Below are 11,650 nucleotides of genomic sequence, written 5' to 3' on the forward strand. Positions count from 1 at the left end.
TAACAACATGAGAGAGGGGGATAATAGCTGGATGTTGTGGCATTAGAATTTTTTTAACAACATGAGAGAGGGGGATAATAGCTGATTGTTGTAGCATTAGAATTTTTTTAACAACAGCAGAGAGGGGGATAATAGCTGATTGTTGTAGCATTAGAATTTTTTTTAACAACAGTAGAGAGGGAGAGAATGGCTGATTGTTGTTGGCTTGTTGAACACCTTGGCTTTCGGTGATTTCTGAAGGTAGTGGTTATATAGCTTACCAGTGATCAGCATTCACATCAGAAACTTCTACACATTTTTCTTTGTCCTCAGCTATTTAAAGTTTCGATGTTCTTTAACAAGACATAAAATGAAGCATTTCTGACTGGTAGACCAGGATGGGTTAGTTCATGCTCCCCGTTACAATAATCTTGTAAACAAATGGATATCACTACATGCGTATTAAAGTGCTCTATATGTTTAACTACATTTTTATGACTCCGGATCGAAAGATTGGGGTCATATTATTTATGTGGTGTCTGTTTGTCTGTTTTCAACTTTAACCTTTTTACTAGTAGGGCTCTTATATATGGCCTGTGTGTTCCTTGTGATAAGACCTTTCCGGTGGTACCAACATTTTTGACCATGTGACCTTGACCTTTGACTTACATCTGAAAGTAAAAACAATCATTGCCATAGTGAAGACACGAATGTTTTACAAAGTGTACATATAATTAGTACACAGACAGTTTTAATGTTCCACTCTAGAATATTGCTCATAAACACATATTCTTATTCAGTGGTTTTAGAAAAATAAATGATTTACTGTCATCGCAAGGTGGAATATAAATATTTAATATTATATATTATACGTACAACCCCTACCCCGAGGTTGCTAAAGTGTGAACATCGGGACTACAGTTTGAAAGGCTTGAAAACAATGTCAGGTTAGAAAAGTTCTGTATCGCCCTTCGAGTATTTTTGTTTGACTTTTCATAACGCGCACGGAACCCACAGATGTTTGAAATTATTTCACGCCCGTTCTTGTGACTGAACACGGCATGTGTATCTCAAACACATCGATATAGTTTTGCTAGTCGGAATAGTTTCTGATATTTCAGATTTGAAAAGTGTGTTTTACTTAAAGCAATGCCGACAACCGTACTTTTTTGTGTAAACGTATTGAAGTGTCAATTACTAGGGGTATTGCTGGCATAGGTACAGGTACCAGTAAACAAATAAGTGTGTGAGCCTCGAAGTACTGATTATTCATCATTTATACATTTCAGTGATACCACATCTGTATCAAACTCAATAACAACATTTTTCCAGATTATTCCATTAATGTTCTATTTTTAAAAAATCTCTTAATTTGGTTGAATATTGTATCAATTTTCCAAAATTACATAATTCATAGTGTTAGAGGATGATAACAAAATAACTAATTTAAAGACAGATGTATTTGATCGATAGTAAGACTTGGTATATTTAGATCTCAGATCATTTTACAGGTGACATGTTAGAATCAAACGGTTCTCGTCCTCATTATCATTATGACATAAAGGGTAATTACGAAGCTGGCTAGGAATAAGAAGACAATGCAAAGATAGACGTAGTTTTATAATAGTCTTTTTATAATAAACAGGAATATGTGTATTACCTGTATTGGCAGACTTATTAATGCATATTGTACCAACACTAAGTAAGGCCTACAAAAAGATACACCCGAATATTGTGCCAAAAAATGAGGTAAATCATCGGGAAAATTATTTATCTTTGATAAGAAAGTGTAGAATTTGGAGTTAAATAGTCTCACCTTTAAATTCATAAAGAGCTTGCCGAACATTGCCATTTTAGGCATAAAAGCCAATTTTAATCAAAACTGATTAAATTGTCTCATGTGAATTCATTCGTATAATTTTATCCTTCAGAAATTGTTGTATCCTTAACGTCTTTACACTGAATGTAATTGACATGTGACGAGTATTTTTTCAATCACGGAAGGCATGATGGGAATACATATCTGAGAGGAACGAACGGATGGACAAGGAGATGGCTTACAGGTACGCGATTTGATGGACTCAGGATCTGTCTATTGCTAGTGCCGACTGTGCTGGAAAAGACCATTCAATGTGATTACAAGTTGTCTTAGAACCCATTCGTGTTACACATACCTCAGCCTCAGCATATAGTTCATAAAACAGCAAGAGCATCGCAAAACATTACGCGGGGGATTTTCGCGATATAACAACCTTCGCGGAATTAGCGTAAATCCCCTTCCTCGCGCGCTCCCCCCTCCTACCCCCCACTCAACGCTTACAATACACGAAGAAAATAGTTTTCATCAACACATCCCTGATTTCCCACAATTCACCAAATTTATACGAGTATTACAGTTTTCCCATGTTTTTTTCTGCCATTTTTACCCAGGTGAAAAAAAAACATATAATGAGATTTGGCTAATCTACTGCTGTCCATATAAACAACACTGAACCTAACACACTCTCCAGGTGCCATTTCCGTCGAAGCACCGTCTGATACCAAACATTTCACCTATTTCATATCTCCATACTTCTGAACCATGCGTAATGGTTTTGTCATTGTATCGAACATTTAAAACATTAAGAAAGTTTAAGAAGTTTGGTAGTCCTCCCATCCATTTATTTGATCTATTGACTATATCTATGTGTTTGCGAGCTTGTGATACTAGAATATGTTTTGCTTTTGACTCTGACAGTTTTGGTGTTAACACATTACCCAAGTACCTATACTGCTACTTCAAACTGTACACCATCAAGACACCATTTTTCATGGTTCAAATCACGACTTCCTCGTCTACGTACCCTGACCTTTGTTTTGTCAGTGTTGACTTTCTTTTTCTATCTTTTACAAAACAATGATAGACCATCTGCTAATCTTTGTAGCATTCGTGCATTATCGACACTGTTTGTTTAGATCATCAACAGACTGAGGTGACATTAATGAAGGGTTCATCTATAAAATACCCTAACACACGTGTTCTTCATATATCAGGTCAGTTACATAAGCACAAAAATGGGCTGACCATATATTCAAAGCTTATGTGTAACTGGTGGTATATGTATTTGGTATTCTAATACAAGATTTCATTTGAGAATACAAAGACCTGGGTACTTTTAATATTTTACCATGGGTACCACTGGTGAAGATTTTGTGCCATAAATACTGGTGATCTGTACAGTCAAAGGCATTTTTTTGAAAGTCAACAAATATACAATAATCTCGGTTTCTCGATGACTATTTCTGTATCAAGGCATGCAATGAGAATATTTGGTCCTGCGTCGAGTAACTTTTCCTAAAGCTTGACACTCATGTATGATATTTTTCACTAGCTGCCCAAACTTTAGGAATATTACTTAGGACGTTTGTAAATATTTTTCCAATAACACTAAGCAGGATATACCCTGATAACTATTGGAGTCGTTTTTATCTGCCTTCTCATGTTTTAGGCATGTTACTTCATAACTATAAGTTTCAAATAAATATTTCTTGTACTCTGAACACGTAAACACATTTTGGTCGCAAAAAGGCGTTACGTCCCTCATGCTTTCTTTGTTTGACATATTCGACGTTAGATTAAGTTTCTTGTGTCCGTTGTATCTCGCAAATATCGAAGTCCCGACTTAGTGTGTATACTATCGTAACATTTTTGTATCTCCAGACAAAGCGCATAATAGATTTCAGATTGAAAAAAGCCCATGAAATACAACTCTCAAAATCCCTCATGTAACTTAGTTTATATGCTTTACTGCTGATTTGTCACTTTGATTTATATTAATTTGTCCTGGATATCGCATAATTTATTTGTTTGTGTCAAACACACGTTCGAACTGAGTACACGTGTAATCATGTGTAAACAAAGTAAAGTGTACCTCTATTATACAAAACAATACCGACAAGCCGAAGTATTAGAAATTGGAAATATGATCTGATTAATTATATTCCATGTTATATATCAAAAAGTTATTTCATAAAGGTAACAGCTGACCACCAACAAATATCTGGTGATGTACGTACATGTGTAACCAAATATGGCCGACTCACTATCCTGATGTGGGTTTTTATTCTCTAATTTTGTTTTATTTCAATATTTTTTTACACAAGTTTGTACAGAACGATATATACTGTTTAGTTCAAAGTTTATGTCAAGATTTTACCATGCAATAAAAAATTTGTAAGCCTGAGGTTTGGGTCTGTTTACGAGTACACAATGACCTTGGTTGGTTGGTTAACAGGTTTTCCGTCTCCTTGACTCTTCCTTGACTCAGTGTTTTGGCGACGTAAAGGTAAGCGTCGTTGGCTGTCTCCTGCACTGTCATGATTTTTAGGGTATAAAATAGCAATTGCAGGTTGGCAACGGAGTCCTGCTCTCCTAAGCTGCTGTGATAAATGCTAGTTACACAGTTAGTATTTAACCCCCTTTTCAGCTACTGAGGCTGCTGAAACTGATTCAATCCGTAGATCGCCCTTTTTAAATTTCAATTTTTTGTTCTTAAAATCACACACTCATCATGACAACAACCGCAATGTTTATACTAACCTTTACTTGACAACACCCCGACATTTGTATTCCTCAACTTGACAACAGCCCCGACATTTGTATTAAACTCTACTTGACAACAACCGAGACATTTGAATTAAACTACATTTACAACAATCCCGACATTTGTATTACTCATTGAAAACAGCCCTGACATTTGTATTAAACCCCACCTGACAACAACCGAAACTTTTGTATTCAACTACACTTGATAGCAACTCCGACATTTGTATTAAACTCTACTTGACAACTATCGCAATATTTGTATAAAAATCTACTAAACAACAGCCCCAATATTTATATTAATCTTTACTTGAAAACACCCCGCCATTTGTATGATATTCCACTTGACAAAAACCACGACATTTGTATAAAACTCCACTTGACAGAAACCCCGACATTTGTATCAAGCTCAACTTGACAGCAACCGCAACATTTGTATTACTCACTGACAACAGCCCTGACCTTTGTATCAAACATCAGTTGACAACAGCCCGACATTTGTATTTAACTCCACTTGACAGCAGCCATGACATTTGTATTCAACTCCACTTGACAACAGTCACGACATTTGTATTCAACTACACTTCATAGTAACCCCGACATTTGTATTAAACTCCACTTGACAACAACCGCAACATTTGTATTAAACTCTACTTGACAACAACTGCAATATTTGTATTAAACTCCGCTTGACAACAGTCCCGACATTTGTATTAAACTGCAATTGACAACAGCCCCGACATTTGTATTAAATTCCAATTGACAACAGCCCCGACATTTGTATTAAACTCCAATTGACAACAGCCCCGACATTTGTATTAAACTCCAATTGACAACAGCCCCGACATTTGTATTAAACTCCAATTGACAACAGCCCCGACATTTGTATTAAACTCCAATTGACAACAGCCCCGACATTTGTATTAAACTCCAATTGACAACAGCCCCGACATTTGTATTAAACTCCAATTGACAACAGCCCCGACATTTGTATTAAACTCCAATTGACAACAGCCCCGACATTTGTATTAAACTCCAATTGACAACAGCCCCGACATTTGTATTAAACTCCAATTGACAACAGTCCCGACGTTTGTATTAAACTCCAATTGACAACAGTCCCGACGTTTGTATTAAACTCCAATTGACAACAACCGCAACATTTGTATTAAATTCCAATTGAAAACAGTCCTGACATTTGTATTAAACTCCAATTGACAACAGTCCCGACATTTGTATTAAACTCCATTTGACAACAGTCCCGACATTTGTATTAAACTCCAATTGACAACAGCCCCGACATTTGTATTAAACTCCAATTGACAACAGCCCCGACATTTGTATTAAACTCCAATTGACAACAGCCCCGACATTTGTATTAAACTCCAATTGACAACAGTCCCGACGTTTGTATTAAACTCCAATTGACAACAGCCCCGACATTTGTATTAAACTCCAATTGACAACAGCCCTGACATTTGTATTAAACTCTACTTGACAACAACCCCGGCATTTGTATTAAACTCCAGTTGACAACAGCCCCGACGTTTGTATTAAACTCCAGTTGACAACAACCCCGACATTTGTATTAAACTCTACTTGACAACAACACTTTTCCTTTTGCCGTGTTCAATACAACGTGCTGGTAACCTGATAAAATGGAATATTCACGGTTAAGCATCTTTTTCAAAAGTGACATAATTTTTTGTATTGTATTTTCAAAATTTCATGTGATTGCGTGAATTTTCGTTTTGATGTCAAGTTTGCTCAATATTTGTAATTGATCGTTTTATATAATGTTCAATTGTGAAATGGCAATAACGCCAGGCTTCGCCTTATCATGGAACAAATTTGGTAATAAATGAAATGTACTACTTTTACCACAAACCAAGAGGTATACAAGAATGTCACCCTTTCTCTCGTATATATATTCCGAAACCCCTGTTTGATTTTCCTTGGGCATAGATATAGCATTTAGTCCTCTGAAATACTACTGACGTAACTGCTACCTGCCATTTTATACACCTGTAATGTCATGTTTTTAAAGCTCGTGTTTTATTATCATCAAGCCAAATTGCTTAATAGCGTATGAAAACAAAGTTCCTCAGTTACGTACTGAAATCTGCCTTCCGAAGACATATTTGGAATCAAAAGACACGACATACTTTTCTACATCAGTTGCTCACCCAGATCATTTCCTACCTCGAAACCGACAAGGACAGCTTTCCACTAACCTGTATGATAAACGTGATGATTTCAGCTTCATTTTTGTGAATTTTCCATATGTGGTTAACAAGATTCCTGCATCCCCAACCTTTACATGTCGCAGTTGATTCGATATTCTTGGGCCTCTTTCAATAAGCACGGTTTTCGTGCAAGAAATTGTCAATGATGGAAAAACTCGTAACACAAGGTTTCAAAAGATGCAAGTTGATGAAAATTATGGGAACGTTTTACGGTTGTCATAGTGATCCCAATGAGAAATATTATATGTCTCTGTGTGATATGAAGCTGGACATGTTTGAAGCTCGTTAGTTTGCTTGTTAGTTTTATATATAGTGCTCCTTTGAGAACATGACATTACTTACCTGGATTGGCCAAGGCTCATATGGCGTGTATCGTCGACAAAGCGGAAGACGCTTACTCTTCCGGAACACCTGGTCTTATTATCTTTGTACTTTTTCAGGCGTCTCCGTGTTCATCTTTCTTTTGTTCGTATTTTGCCTTCGTTTTATTAACTTTGAGTTTGGATTATGAATTTGTTGACGTGTTGGTATTTTCTTGTTGTTTTTTGGAGAAAAGAAAAGTTTTTGAAAATGTACGTTTTTACGATGAAAAATGCAATGATTTCAACAACAAGAATCTTTACTTTTAGCTGTTGACAAAGATGTAAGTGAGTGTAAGGAACGATAACACTGGGAAGAGATTGGCCATAGTGATGCAGAATCAGCGAGGCCAACCCGGAGCATGAGACCATTATCACAAGTGGCATATAACACTATATTAGGACCTCGTCAGGATTATTCAAAATACGTGTGGAGGCATGAGTATAAAACAACGAGGTGCAGCTGTCTGATATTGGCGAGGAAAAAACTGATTTTTTCTGGAATTGGTGGCAAGTTTTTTCATATAAGGGAGGGCGTGATACTTAAGTCACAGTTATGACAAATAATTCGAAAGGAGCTTGGAAAGAGCCGGAGATACGGAGCAAGAACAGTAATACTCGCGTTACAATGCGATACCAATATCTGAACGATGGTTAATTGTCCTCATCAATATACGGCGACACAATATAGCAGGCAATGTTAAAACCTATCATAACATTCATTCTGTAGTTAATGATTCTAGCAGGTAGTTAATAATTAGGGCGTTGAAAAAAAGACAAGTTTGCGCACGGCAACCGAACTTTCAAAAACATTTCTTAGGTTACCGCGCTACGTTCAGTGTGACAACTGCAATGAATTCCGTGGACACCTGGGAAACCCTCCTTTTTGAGAAGGCATCAGTGTTATCCAAAGTAGACCGTATTCTCCTCAGTCATAGGGGAAATGTGGGAGCAGTCATAGATTATTCCGCCAAAACAAAATTATTACAGTATAGCAAGGAAGGGAGATAATCTAACCACATCCTCCCATAAAATACAGCACTCTCTAAACGGAGGAGGTCACAGGCTTCAAAAGTCAACTTTAAGCAACAAATGTATTCAGAGAGTTAAGAACAGAAACACATGCTGTAAATTAATACGTTCAGCATGGACAAAACATAGCTTAACGGTGATAATATACCTATTTGATATCCAAGCGGTAGATCTCGTGTTCCGTTCGAGAAAGAGGTTCATTTCGGGGGCGAAAATGTGATGGACCGGAAGATGTTGACTAGGCAATACCCTGTCAAATTGAATGCTCTAGATGAACGAGACACTGGACATTAGGCGAAGAAAGAAAACGACAAAGAAATACATACCTCGGAGTAAACGGCTGCACCTGATTCTACATACCGCTGAGGTACACGGAAAGTCTGTCTGAAAACAGTTTCATTTGATCCACGTACTAACCAATTAGTTGCCAGAACCCAGACAGGTGCTCACCAACTGGCGGGATATAACATTTCACAAAATTTCCAGCAACTCTACCATAGAATCTCACGAAGGGGACAACGGGACGCGTACCGGCCATTTGTGGAAGGAGTGAATTCCGTAAATAATCTCTCCGCTATGCAACAGTGACGTACACATGGATATCCCAAAACTCTTCAGGCATTACCTATTTAATGCAAAATGTTCAGTTACTGGTAGTTAATGGACCTCCACACATGACATTAATCCGGAATATACTTAAAACATATTCTATTGTTTACCATTTAATATATTCCAGAAAATCTAGAACCCACAGAGTCTGTGTTCATGTGACACATAATACTGAACATCGTCCCACTGAAGACTATATTCTCCAGGAATTTTCGGGTATCGACTCGGACCGGGAAAATGCTCCTTATCATGATGACAGGGACCAGGAACTCCCGGACATCGACTCAGACCAGAAACATATGCTCCTTATAATGATGGCAGGCACCAGGAACTCCCTGACATCGACTCAGACCATGAACCTGCTCCCCATGATGATGACAGGCACCAGGAACTCCCTGACTTCGAATCAGACAAGGAACTCGTTCCTTGTTACTTTCGATGTCAGAAGAAAAAGAGAAGTATCAATAGAATTAAGACAGATCTGTTCAACATTACCAGTAGGACCCGGGTAGTGTTCCTATATGACACAATCATTACCATTACTCGTTATATACTGTAGGTCTGGTAAAATAAGTCCAGACATGGGTACCGTTATATATACAGTAGGTCTGGTAGAATTAGTCCAGACCGGTGTACCTTTATATATACTGTAGGTCTGGTAGAATTAGTCCAGACATGGGTACCGTTATATATACTGTAGGTCTGGTAGAATTAGTCCAGACATGGGTACCGTTATATATACTGTAGGTACCGTTATATATACTGTAGGTCTGGTAGAATTAGTCCAGACCGGTGTACCGTTATATATACTGTACTGGTAGAATTAGTCCAGACATGGGTAGAATTAGTCCAGACATGGGTACCGGTACCGTTATATATACTGTAGGTCTGGTAGAATTAGTCCAGACCGGTGTACCGTTATATATACTGTAGGTCTGGTAGAATTAGTACAGACCTGTGTACCGTTATATATACTGTAGGTCTGGTAGAATTAGTCCAGACATGGGTACCGTTATATATACTGTAGGTCTGGTAGAATTAGTCCAGACATGGGTACCGTTATATATACTGTAGGTCTGGTAGAATTAGTCCAGACCTGTGTACCGTTATATATACTGTAGGTCTGGTAGAATTAGTCCAGACATGGGTACCGTTATATATACTGTAGGTCTGGTAGAATTAGTCCAGACCGGTGTACCGTTATATATACTGTAGGTCTGGTAGAATTAGCACAGACATGGGTACCGTTATATATACTGTAGGTCTGGTAGAATTAGTCCAGACCGGTGTACCTTTATATATATTGTAGGTCTACCGTTATATATACTGTAGGTCTGGTAGAATTAGTCCTGACTTGGGTACCGTTATATATACTGTAGGTCTGGTAGAATTAGTCCAGACCGGTGTACCTTTATATATACTGTAGGTCTGGTAGAATTATTCTAGACCGGTGTACCGTTATATATACTGTAGGTCTGGTAGAATTAGTCCAGACATGGGTACCGTTATATATACTGTAGGTCTGGTAGAATTAGTCCAGACCGGTGTACCGTTATATATACTGTAGGTCTGGTAGAATTAGTCCAGACATGGGTACCGTTATATATACTGTAGGTCTACCGTTATATATAGTTATATATACTGTAGGTCTGGTAGAATTACATGGTGTACCGTTATATATACTGTAGGTCTGGTAGAATTAGTCCAGACATGGGTACCGTTATATATACTGTAGGTCTGGTAGAATTAGTCCAGACCGGTGTACCGTTATATATACTGTAGGTCTGGTAGAATTAGTCCAGACCGGTGTACCGTTATATATACTGTAGGTCTGGTAGAATTAGTCCAGACATGGGTACCGTTATATATACTGTAGGTCTGGTAGAATTAGTCCAGACATGGGTACCGTTATATATACTGTAGGTCTGGTAGAATTAAAACAGGGATGGGTACCGATATATATACTGTAGGTCTGGGAATTAGTCCAGACATGGGTACCGTTATATATACTGTAGGTCTGGTAGAATTAGTCCAGACATGGGTACCGTTATATATACTGTAGGTCTGGTAGAATTAGTCCAGACATGGGTACCGTTATATATACTGTAGGTCTGGTAGAATTAGTCCAGACCGGGTAGTTATATATACTGTAGGTCTGGTAGAATTAGTCCAGAATTACCGTTATATATAGTACCGGTGTACCGTTATATATACTGTAGGTCTGGTAGAATTAGTCCAGACATGGGTACCGTTATATATACTGTAGGTCTGGTAGAATTAGTCCAGACATGGGTACCGAATAAAAACTGTATAGAATTAGTCCAGACATGGGTACCGTTATATATACTGTAGGTCTGGTAGAATTGGTCCAGATATGGGTACCGTTATATATACTGTAGGTCTGGTAGAATTAGTCCAGACATGGGTACCGTTATATATACTGTAGGTCTGGTAGAATTAGTCCAGACATGGGTACCGTTATATATACTGTAGGTCTGGTAGAATTAGTCCAGACTTGGGTACCGTTATATATACTGTAGGTCTGGTAGAATTAGTCCAGACATGGGTACCGTTATATATACTGTAGGTCTGGTAGAATTAGTCCAGACATGGGTACCGTTATATATACTGTAGGTCTGGTAGAATTAGTCCAGACATGGGTACCGTTATATATATACTGTAGGTCTACCGTTATATATACTGTAGGTCTGGTAGAATTAGTCCAGATGGGTACCGTTATATATACTGTAGGTCTGGTAGAATTAGTCCAGACCGGTATGTACCGTTATATATACTGTAGGTCTGGTAGAATTAGTCCAGACATGGGTACCGTTATATATACT

This window comes from Ylistrum balloti, unplaced genomic scaffold (assembly GCF_031769215.1).
Source record: "Ylistrum balloti isolate Yb309-2 unplaced genomic scaffold, AGI_CSIRO_Ybal_v1 Utg369814, whole genome shotgun sequence".
In the NCBI taxonomy this organism is placed as follows: Eukaryota; Metazoa; Mollusca; class Bivalvia; order Pectinida; family Pectinidae; genus Ylistrum; species Ylistrum balloti.